The 11,764-nt window shown below is 40.1% G+C and overlaps 1 protein-coding gene across 7 annotated transcripts in view; it reads right to left on the bottom strand.

Annotated features, from left to right (window-relative positions):
• Positions 1-11,252, bottom strand: part of MICU1 (mitochondrial calcium uptake 1) — a 246,943-nt gene extending 235,691 nt beyond the window's left edge. For 3 of the 7 annotated variants that reach the window (XM_042960435.1, XM_042960439.1, XM_042960437.1), the window contains exon 1: positions 11,109-11,250. The gene's annotated coding sequence lies outside the window, so the exon portion shown is untranslated. Of the gene's footprint in view, positions 1-11,108 lie in introns of all 7 variants that reach the window. The other 4 variants (XM_042960438.1, XM_042960433.1, XM_042960432.1 and 1 more) reach the window with 4 other exon arrangements.
• Between the last annotated feature and the right edge of the window lie 512 nt (positions 11,253-11,764).

Genomic DNA, 11,764 nt, shown 5'->3' on the forward strand with positions numbered 1-11,764 from the left:
GCCAAAAAGTGGAAGCAACCCAAGTGTCCATCAACAGATGAACAGATAAACAAAATATGGTTTATACATACAATGGAATATTATTCAGCCATAAAAAGGCAGGAAATTCTGACACACAATACAACATGGATGAATGTTATTCAATATTACACTAAGTGAAATAAATCAGTCTCAACAAACACTGTATGATTCCACTTACATGAGGTACCTAGAGTAGTCAAAATCTTAGAGGCAGAAAGTCGAATCATGGTTACATGGGGCTGGGGGTGGGGGGCGGTAATATAGAGTTATTATTTAATAGATGTATTAGGGCACCTCGGTGGCTCAGTCAGTTGAGCGTCCGACTTCAGCTCAGGTCATGGTCTTGCAGTTCGTGAGTTGGAGCCCTGAGTCAGGCTCTGTGCTAACACACAGCTCAGAGCCTGGAGGATGCTTCAGACTCTGTGTCTCCCCCTCTCTCTCTCCCCCTCCTCTGCTCATGCTCTGTCTTTCTCTGTCCCTCAAAAATAAATAAATGTTAAAAAAAATAGATGTATTTAATATAAATTTGCAAGTTCTGGAGATGGATGTTGGTGGTGGTTTCACAGGAATCTGAATGTACTTAGATTAATACCACTGAACTGTACACTTAAAAATGGTTGAGAGGGGCGCCTGGGTGGCTCAGTCGGTTGAGCGCCGACTTCGGCTCAGGTCACGATCTCGCGGTCCGTGAGTTCGAACCCCGCATCGGGCCCCTGTGCTGACAGCTCAGAGCCCGCAGCCTGTTTCAGATTCTGTGTCTCCCTCTCTCTGACCCTCCCCCATTCATGCTCTGTCTCTCTCTGTCTCAAAAATAAATAAAAACGTTAAAAAAAAAATTAAAAAAAAAAATGGTTGAGAGATGGGCGCCTGGGTGGCTCAGTCGGTTAAGCGTCCGACTTCGGCTCAGGTCATGATCTCGCAGTCCGTGAGTTCAAGCCCCACATCGGGCTCTGTGCTGACAGCTCAGAGCCTGGAGCCTGTTTCAGATTCTGTGTCTCCCTCTCTCTCTGACCCTCCCCCGTTCATGCTCTGTCTCTCTCTGTCTCAAAAATAAATAAACGTTAAAAAAAATTTTTTTTTAAATGGTTGAGATGGTCAATTTTATGTGTATTCTACCACAATAAAAACAATTTTTTAAAAAAGGAAGGAAATTCTGATGCATCCTACGACATGGATGAACATTAAAGACATTATATAAGTGAAATACGCCAGTCACAAAAAGACAAATACTATAAGATTGCACTTATAAGTTCCTACAGTAGTGAAATTCATTGAACAGGAAAGTAGATTGGTGATGCCAGAGACTGGCAAGAGAAATAAAAGGAGAGTTACCATTTTATGGGTACAGTTTTCCATTTAAGAAGAAGAAAATGTTTTGGAAATGAATGGTGGGGATGCATGCAGAACAACGGAGATATACTTAATGCCTCCCAACAGTGCACCTAAAATGATTAAAATAGTACTTTTTTAAAAATATGGTAAAATATACATAAAACTTACCATTTTCTCCACTTTTTAGTATACAATTCAGTTACATTAAGTATATCCACCATGTTGTGTAATCACAGCACAACCTTAATTTTCAAAGAGAACAGGGCAAGTAAATTGCAGCATTTCTCAAATTCTGGATTTATCTAGTTGCTTCCTTACAGCATGGTTTCAATGTTTCTCTAGTCCCTTTATCTCCCATAAATTCAAGTTACATGTAAAAACTTGACCAGAGTCAAATTAAGTACTTATAGCAAGAGCTCTTCATAGATTATTTTGTATACTTCATGCGCTTCAGTATAAATTTCCTTCTCCAATGTCTAATCTGTCATTAATGCCAACAAGTGTAGTTTTCATCTCAGACATTATAGTTTCTATCTCTGGAAGTTCCATTTGGGTCTTTTCCCTATCTTCCATGCTTCTATTTAACATAATCAATCTTTCTTTTAGTTTCTTAAGCATATGAAATACAATTATAAAAACTGTTTTAATACTCCTCTCTACTAATTCTATCACCTGTCACCAGTTTTGCTTTTGACTATTTTTTTTCTTGTCATCATAGGTCATATTTTCCTGCTCCTTTACATGCCTAGTAATTTTTTTTTTTTTTAAGTAGGCTCCACACTCAGTGTGGAACCCAATGCAGGGCTTGTACTCACAACCCCGAGGTCAAGACCTGAGCTGAGATCAAGAGTCTGGTGTTTAACAGACTGAATCACCCAGGCACCCTATGCCTAGCAATTTCTGATTGGATGCTAGACACTGTGAATTTTACCTTGTTGGGTGCTAGATATTTTTGAATTCCTATAACTGTTCTTGAGCTTATAATTAAGTCTCTTAGAAACAGTTTGACCTTTTCAGGTCTTGCTTTTTTTTTTTTTTTTTAAAGCTTTTTAGGTTGGGCTGGAGCACCTAATTTTATCCCACTACTAAAACAAAGCCCTTCTGAGTACTCTATATGACCTAGTAAGACATTTTCCACTCTGGCTGACAGGAAAAAAAACCACTATTTCTGCCTTTGCGAAAACTCTTTCGAGTACTGTTCTCTATTCTTTTCAGGTGGTTCTTTTCCTAGCTTCAGTAGTTTCCTCACATGTGTGCACTGATCAGTTCTCCACTCAGTACTTGAGGGGGAGCCTCTGCAGATGTCCAAAGTTTTCTCTCCTTTCAGCTTTCTCATCTCTAGTACCCTGTCGTGCAAACTCCAGCCGCCTTGGCCTCCCCAGGCTATGTCAATTCAAGGAGACCCCTGTGCTCTGGTTGGGATTCCCCCTCCCTGCTCTACAGGGGGGAAACTCCAGGCAGCACACCAGAGCAGTCACAGAGCTCACCCCATCTGTTTCCCATCTCTCAAGGATCACCTTCCTTTGCTGCACCATGTCCAAAATCTAGGAAACCACTGCTTTGTATATTTGGTCTGCCTTTTTAGCTATTTCAGGCAGGAAGGTAAATATGGTACTTATTAATCCTTCTTCACCAGAAATGGATATTAAGACCAATTTTTCCATCCCTTTTATTCGTATGTCTTTGTGAATCATTTTTATGCAACTCTCAAGACAGTCTATCATTTCACTGCTATATATTTTGATATGTCTCCAAAAATATAGACTTTCCTTCCACATAATCATGTCACACTTACACTTAACAAATTTCACATTGATTCCTTGGTATGTTCTAATACCCAGCCTCTATTCCAATGTCTCCAACCTTCTCAAAAAATTGTTTTCTTTTAAATAACTTTTAAACAACTCATTGTTCAAAATTCTCTTTAATGCCAGCATTTAATGAACAATACTCTGTGAGGGGTACTACACTAAAAGCCTAATATCTGTTACCTTATTTAATTTTCCATAACCCTTGCAATAAGTATTATTACTCCTATTTTACTGAGGACACCACAGCTCAATGCTTTTAGAAAATTTGCTTAAAGTCACAGCCAACAGATGGCAGAGGAAGATTTCTCTGATCTCAAAGCCATTGCTCTTAACCATTATGCTACACTGCCATCTCAGAAATTATTAGGATAGAAAGTCAGATGATACCAATGCTGAAGTTAAAAATCAAATTCTGAGGGGCACCCGGGGGGCTCAGTCATTTAAATGTCTGACTTCGGTTCAGGTCATGATCTCATGGTTCGTGAGTTCCAGCCCTGTTGGGCTCTGTGTTGACAGCTCGGAGCCTGGAGCCTGCTTCGGATTCTGTGTCTCCCTCTCTGTCTCTGCACTACCCCCACTTGTGTTCTTTCTCTCTCTCTCTCTCTCTCTCTCTCTCTCTCTCTAAAATGAATAAACTTTAAAAAAAACTTTTTAATCAAATTCTGAAACTACTTAATTTAAATGCTATCACATATCAAAGACATGAGAAAATGAACAATATCACTTTATTTGAAATGTATTATAAAATTCACTTGATAATTTTAAAAAATACAACTTTCAAATCTAAAAGCAAGTTTTATTTGAACAAGGAAGGAATATGATTGAAATGAAAATTAACTATCAGCTGAAATTAGGGAATGTAGGTTCAAGTGTATAATGTTCTACAACAGCTCTGTCAAACAGAATGTGGTGCGATGATAGAAATATTCTACATCTACTATTCAATACAGTAAGCACAAGCCACATGCGGCTACTGAGCACCTGAAATGTGTCTACTGAAGCGATAAACTGAATTTTTAATTTGAATCTTAATTAGCATAAATCTAAGTTGTAATTATCAATTCATCTGGCTGTCTCTACCACTAGACTATGAGCTCCTTAACGAATGGAAATGTTTTTCCTCTCTCTCTCTCTCCACTGCCTTGGTATGTATTACAGATAAAACATGTTTATTGATGTGTGGTAAAAAGTGTGGATGGAATTTTCTAGAGGTCTCCAAGTAAGTTTTCCTAATGCATCAGACTGATATAGGTTACAGTGTGCAGACTTAATCTATTGAATTATATCTTATTTCTATTCTGATTTTTAGGCAGATGAAATATCTTACTCTTCACCAAACATGTTCTGAACTTGTATAGACTACAAATACTCTGCTGCATATTCAGGATATTATGATGAGTAAGACTTGGTTCTGGCATCAAGAATCAATCAGCCTAGGGATGCCCGGGTGGCTCAGTCCACTAAGTGTCTGACTCTATTTCGGCTCAGGTCATGATCTCATGGTTCATGAGTTCAAGCCCCGTGTCAGGCTCTTGTGCTGACAGTGCTGAGCCTGCTTGAGATTCTCTCTCTTCCTGTCTCTCTCCATCCCTCCCCTGCTCATGCGCTTGCTTGCGCACATGTGCACACTCTCAAGAAAAAAAAAATAGACACGAAGTAACCACCAACTCTGAACAAGCAAGGTATTAAGATAGGGACTTTAAGATTTAAATGACCAATATGAAATCACTTTGAAGAGAAATGTAAACATTATTTGTATACCTGACATGAATTATATGAATATATTTCTCCAAGATTACATTAAGTTTTCAATTTTCTCAAGGTTAGTAAAAACCACCTTGAACTTATTGTTAGTTGGCCTAGGAAATGTTAAAACTGATTACTCTATCAGTTCGGGGAAAAAAAGATAATCTAGCTATTTATCTGCTCATAAATAGGGCTAAAACACCTCTCCTCCCAAAGTGGCAATATTTAATTTCCCATACCACATAAAAATTATATTTAGAGCCAGTCACTTTTCACAGTTGTTCAATTCTACAGCTGCCTTTTTTTGTTTTTCAAGTAACATTCAAAACTATTATCTCTTCCACCTGCAGGTGTCCAATATAACATGTTCTCAAAGCACTACTTCATGTGACCATCACCCTGAACTCATCCTTAAAAATAAAAACTAATCCAGGGCTCTTGGGTGGCTCAGTCGGTTAAGTGTCCAACTTCAGCTCAGGTCATAATTTCATGGCTCTTGAGTTCGAGCCCCGTGTTGGGCTCTGTGCTGACAGCTCAGAGCCTGGAGCCTGCTTCAGATTCTGTCTCCATCTCTCTGCCCCTTCCACACTAGCGCTCTGTCTCTCCCAAATATAAATAAAACATTAAATAAATAAAAATAAAAGCTAATCCATTTTTATTATTTCTGCCTATTACCAAAAGTCACCATAAATTCTTATATCAACATCCAAGGTGCTCAACACCTAGGTCGCCTTGTATAGCCAAGGAATGTAAGCCCTACTTAATATTAAACTTTGCTGAGCTCAGAGTCTGTGTAAAATTCTCTCAATACATTCCCCTATCCTAACAGTTTTCATACTTGGACTAGGCCATCTTCAAATACTTGGGCAGTCCTCTAATAATTATGTAGTTTAAACAGTCTTTTAGTTTATTGCTATCTATGTAACACAGAATTTAAAAACCTGCTAAAATCAAGACAAACTGACACAAAACAATTAATTCCGTAACACCTATATATACATTTAAACCCTCTGGAGCTAAACATTTTGAAATTGGGGTAGTAAAATCTTTTTAGATGTTATTTCTTGTTCTCATTATTATTAACAATTACATTTAATAAGTACCTACTACGTCCCAGACCCTTGGCATACATTAAATTACTCCTCATAAGACCCCCCCACCTTGAGACAAGTGTTATTATTTCTATTTTGATAATGGAATAAACTCAAGTTCAGAGAGATTAAGTAACTTGCTCAACATCAAGAAGTGATGGAGTTGGATTTTAGAATATGCATCTGTCTAAACTAAAGCCCATGACACCAACGTTTGCAACTAAAGCTCAAATGTCCATTGAATTGAACTGCTAACATTTCCTTTAAACAAAATCAAGACAGTGGAGTAAACAATATGTAACTTCAATTATATTTCCTCTTAAAATATAATGAACCATTAGAATAATCCATAGAGATACAAAACCAGACATTAATGTTAACTATAGTCTTAAAGTTAATGCCCAGTGACAGCAATTTGTGACAATTATAATTTCTTTTTCATACAATGCTCAAAATGAAATGGTTACTATACTAACACATTTTTTTAAATATATATTTTTTTAAGTTTATTTATTTTTGACAGAGAGAGACACAGCATGAGCGGGGGAGGGGCAGAGAGCGGGAGACACAGAATCTGAAGCAGGCTCCAGGCTCTGAGCTGTCAGCACAGATCCTGATGCGGGGCTTGAACTCACGGACCGCGAGATCATGACCTGAGCCGCAGTCAGACACTCAACCGACTGAGCCACCCAGGCGCCCCTCTATACTAACAGATTTTTAAACGTGTAATAATTAAAAGAATCAAGCATTTAACCATACTGACTACATACATTTAAATATTCAAAACTTTATTTACTATTTTTTTTAAATTTTTTTTTCAACGTTTTTTATTTATTTTTGGGACAGAGAGAGACAGAGCATGAACGGGGGAGGGGCAGAGAGAGAGGGAGACACAGAATCAGAAACAGGCTCCAGGCTCCGAGCCATCAGCCCAGAGCCTGACGTGGGGCTCGAACTCACAGACCGCGAGATCGTGACCTGGCTGAAGTCGGACGCTTAACCGACTGCGCCACCCAGGCGCCCCTATTTACTATTTATAAAACTACAATTTGTTAAGTTCACCTACAGTAAAAAAAAAAAAAAAAATTACCAATAAATGATTTTAACAAACTGACAAACACACAATATACCTAAAGTTAGAAAAGCTGAATACTCCAGAGAACAGGGCTAAACATATAACAACAGCACAAATATATGCTAGTCAAGGAGTTTAAATTTCAAGTTCTATAAATTAATAAAATAATAGACATTAAAAAAAAACACTAACACTCAAACTGCAAAATGCAATTAATTTATGGGGCGCCTGGGTGGCGCAGTCAGTTGAGCGCTCGACTTCAGCTCGGGTCACGATCTCGCGGTCCATGAGTTCGAGCCCCGCGTCAGGCTCTGGGCTGATGCTCAGAGCCTGGAGCCTGCTTCCGATTCTGTGTCTCCCTCGCTCTCTGCCCCTCCCCCGTTCATGCTCTGTCTCTCTCTGTCTCAAAAATAAATAAACGTTAAAAAAAAAATTAAAAAAAAAATACAATTAATTTATATTGGGTAAAGGAAAGCAAGTTCTCTTAATTAAAAGAAAACAAATACATATAAAATTATTTCAGTGAACATCTGTTGTTTTTGCCTGCCCAGGAATCATTCTCCCCTCTCCAGAAAAATGACACCTCAATTTCCCTAAAGAAAACCTGTTGTCTATTTTTTTTTTAGGTAAACTCTACACCCAATGTGAGGCTTGAACTCCCAACCCCAAGATCAAGAGGGGGATACTCTACCTCTGAGCCAGGCAGGCACCCTGACGTTGCCTGTTCCTAATTCATGTAGTTTAAAACGGTTATCCCCCTACCCCACTCCATGGTGAGAACAAGATCCAATCTTGACCACACAAAGCATTCTATCACTCTGACCATAGAGACTACTGCCAGGATGGGCAATGACCCAAGTCAGGTTAATGAAATTCTCATACAGTAGTTTGCTGGAATCACAGACACAGGGAAGTTCTCTCTCTTTTGGAGCTTCTAAGGTTGTAGGATGTAAGCCTGGAGCTATTAGTACCACCATCTCTCCCAGGGAGTTTTACTTGAGACTCTACTTTTGCACACTGATTCACAAATATGCAAAGGGAACTAACTAGTGGTTACAGGGTGGCAGGGGAAAACATAAATTAGGATTCCGACTTTCAATGTTATATTTTCATCATATTTCCATTTTTCCAAAACAGGCACATACACTTTTATAACAGGAAATATAAAACATTTAAAAATCCTGCCCTGTGTTTTCTTCTCAAATATGCTCATGTAACAACATTTAATGTCTTAAAAGCATTAACAATTTTCTCATAATTTACAAAGTGTATAGAAAATCTATTTTATTTTTTTTTCAACGTTTTTTATTTATTTTTGGGACAGAGAGAGACAGAGCATGAACGGGGGAGGGGCAGAGAGAGAGGGAGAGACAGAATCGGAAACAGGCTCCAGGCTCCAAGCCATCAGCCCAGAGCCTGACGCGGGGCTCGAACTCACAGACTGCGAGATCGTGACCCGGCTGAAGTCCGACGCTTAACCGACTGCGCCACCCAGGCGCCCTCTATTTTATTTTTTTTAATTTTTTATTTATTTTTTTTTAACATTATTTTTGAGACAGAGAGAGACAGAGCATGAACGGCGGAGGGTCAGAGAGAGGGAGACACAGAATCTGAAACAGGCTCCAGGCTCTGAGCTGTCAGCACAGAGCCCGACGTGGGGCTCGAACTCACAGACCGCGAGATCACGACCTGAACCGAAGTCGGACACTCAACCGACTGAGCCACCCAGGCGCCCCTAGAAAATCTATTTTAAAAGAATCAACTTTTTTAGTTGGCAAACACCCAAGCTATTTTTGTTTTGAGTGGGGAAAAAATAAAAAGTGCAAGTAAAACTTTAAAAACAAAATTGATTCCCTTTTTGAAAGGAATATATAAGGGTGCCTGAGTCAGTTGAGCATCCCACTCTTTTTTTTTTTTTTAATGTTTATTCATTTTTGAGAGAGAGAGAGAGAGACAGAGTACGAGCGGGGGAGGGGCAGAGAGAGAGGGAGACACAGAATTCGAAGCAGGCTCTGGGGCTTGAACCCATAAACTGGGAGATCGTGACCTGAGCCGAAATCAGATGCTTAACCTACTGAGCCACCCAGGCACCCTGAGCACCACACTCTTGATTTTGGCTCAGGTCATGATCTTGTGGTTCAGCCCCCCGTCTGGCCCTGCGCTGACAGTGTGGAGCCTGCTTGGGATTCTGTCTCTCCCTCTCTCTGCCTCTTTCCCACTTCTCTCTCTCTCTCTCTCTCTCTCTCAAAATAAATAAATTAAAGCAAAAAGACGAATATACTAAACAACTCTATATGGAAAATACTGGTTAACATTCAGCACGTGATGCCACCACTACAAAAATTGCTCAAAAAGTAAAACTAAAGATTAAAAGTGTCCAAATTAGGTTTAATAACCTTATCAATTACTTTAGTCCTATAATTCTAAATAATATAAGACCTGAAGGGTCAGTTAAATCAGTTATAATTATTTCATGTAATAATGCATCATGGGAAAAGTTACATACCATTGTTCATTCTTAAATATAGGAAAGTCAGTCTCAAGGATGCACCCGTGGGAATATAAAAAGTCTACTGAATATGGTCTATAAATTATAAAGGAAGGTAGCGATACGTGCTTTTGTTCTCTTGCTTTTATTAGCTTCTATCACTCTTTCCCTTTCTCCCCAAGCACAGAACCAACTCCTGAATCTTCACTTTTTGTTAGTATTACTCTGTGTTTCACAATTTTCAGTAAGGACACTTAGAGGGTGTCAATGACATAATTAGATGGCCAGACATAATTAGATGGCCAGAGTGATGATCTTAAGTGGAAGAGATAATCACCTATCAAGGGTGACTATAAAGAGTAGCTGGAGGCCAACACCATCTTCTCACAAACAAGTGAAAAGTTTTAAAAAGTTTTTAAGACAAGATGATGTTCAACAAACTCATTACCTTGTCCAACACCAGAAAGACAGCGTGTTGGTCATCCAGGGTGATATCTGTGTCTCAAGATGCTGACGTTTTATTAGTCATATGGTTTAACTTTAAACTTTAATTCTACATCTATCAACCCCAAATTGGTTCACTTTGTCAGCATACTCCTTTCTTCTACTGCTAGATTACTTGCACACGGGACCTAAGGGGTACTTTAACATAAACAAAGGTATAGCCAAACCACCCCAAAATTTGGAGATAAAAACATTTATAAAATAACAAAGAAAGTGAGTCTTTCCAGGTACCACAAGGGGAATAGTTTATTCCAGTCCCTTGGCCATAAAATAGTAATTCTTCTTACATTACATTTACAAATACTTAACAACACTTTTTAGGCATCTGAAAGGGAAGGAAAAGTAACCATAAGATAGCAGAGACAGCAACTTAAAGAACAGTCCGTTTTAAACTCTTCTCTCAACATTCACACAGAGTCAGTAACACTCGGCTCATTCTCAAAACATCGTACGGTGGGCCAGGACGGGATGGTAAAAAGGAAACTTAAGCGAGAATGAAAACGGAAAGCATCGTAAAAGATAAAAACTGAACAGTCCAAGAAGGCTGCACTATGTTTTGCTCCTTCGGGTTCCCGAAGGAGAACTTTCTACTTCTTTTTCCGATTCAATAATTAATATTTCTACCCATAAGGCATCTAAGTGTAAACTCCATCACCCACGTCCATCCACATCAACAAATCCCAGCGAAACTAGTCAAGTCTACCTGTGTATCTCCAGGTTGCCGAAAAAGAGAGGGACATCGGCGCCCAAGTGAACCTCGCCGTTGGGAACTCTGCACTGGGAGCTCTCCCGGGACAGCGAAAAGGGACGAGGTGAGATGAAGGAAAGCGGAGGACGGCAAGCAGACACGACTAAGGACTCCTCTCAAGCCCCTGAACTGAGCGCGTCAGGGAAGACAGCTATGCCGCCAGACCCGAGAAGTCGCCGGATCCCAAAGCCAACACACGGGCGGCCAGATCCTTTAAAGCTGTTTCGCCCTGCCTTCCCTTTCGCCTTCCCTAAATGGCTGTCCCTCACACCTTTAAGGGTCCAGGACTCACCTGTCCGTCCACACTGGAGCTGCCAATGCCTTTGGATCAAAGCCGCCCACCTCTGACAACCATAGAGACGAAAAACCAGCGGAGGAAAACCTCCTCCTCCTCCACCGCCCACCCTCACGTGACCCTCCTAGCCGCTGGGCCTGTTGGGATCATGGCGAAACGCATGTGGGAGGGGCACGGAGAACTAGGGTTGGGGCGGGGCCAGGGAAGCAACCCGCCCCGGTCCGGCCTCGGGCCCCGCCCCCCTCAGTATTGAGGCGGGAAAGTGAAAGGGCTCCCGGAAATTCTCAGGCTTTTATCTCTGGTCCCCTCCTGTTCCGTCCCTCCCCAGCACACACACAAGGAGTGTACACACACAATTCAGTTAAAAAGAGTCCGTTTACGTGTTGACTAAGAAAAAAGAGTCAGTGAAAAGAAAACTGGACCACAGTGACTTGGGAATTTTTCCTTTTGAACTGTATTTAGGTTTAGGCTTCTAGTAAAATTTCCCTATTTCCTGACCTTGAACTTCTTTGAATTTAGAAACCTCACCACTACTTCTACTCTGGGTTTTTCGGCTGTTTTCTTTGCAAAGTAACACTGTTGGAGAGTTTAGCCCTAAGCCAGTAACTTGTTTTTCATCAAAGATGTTGCTGTCAGAAGTGGGGATGGAAAAG

This window comes from Panthera tigris, chromosome D2 (assembly GCF_018350195.1).
Source record: "Panthera tigris isolate Pti1 chromosome D2, P.tigris_Pti1_mat1.1, whole genome shotgun sequence".
In the NCBI taxonomy this organism is placed as follows: domain Eukaryota; kingdom Metazoa; phylum Chordata; class Mammalia; order Carnivora; family Felidae; genus Panthera; species Panthera tigris.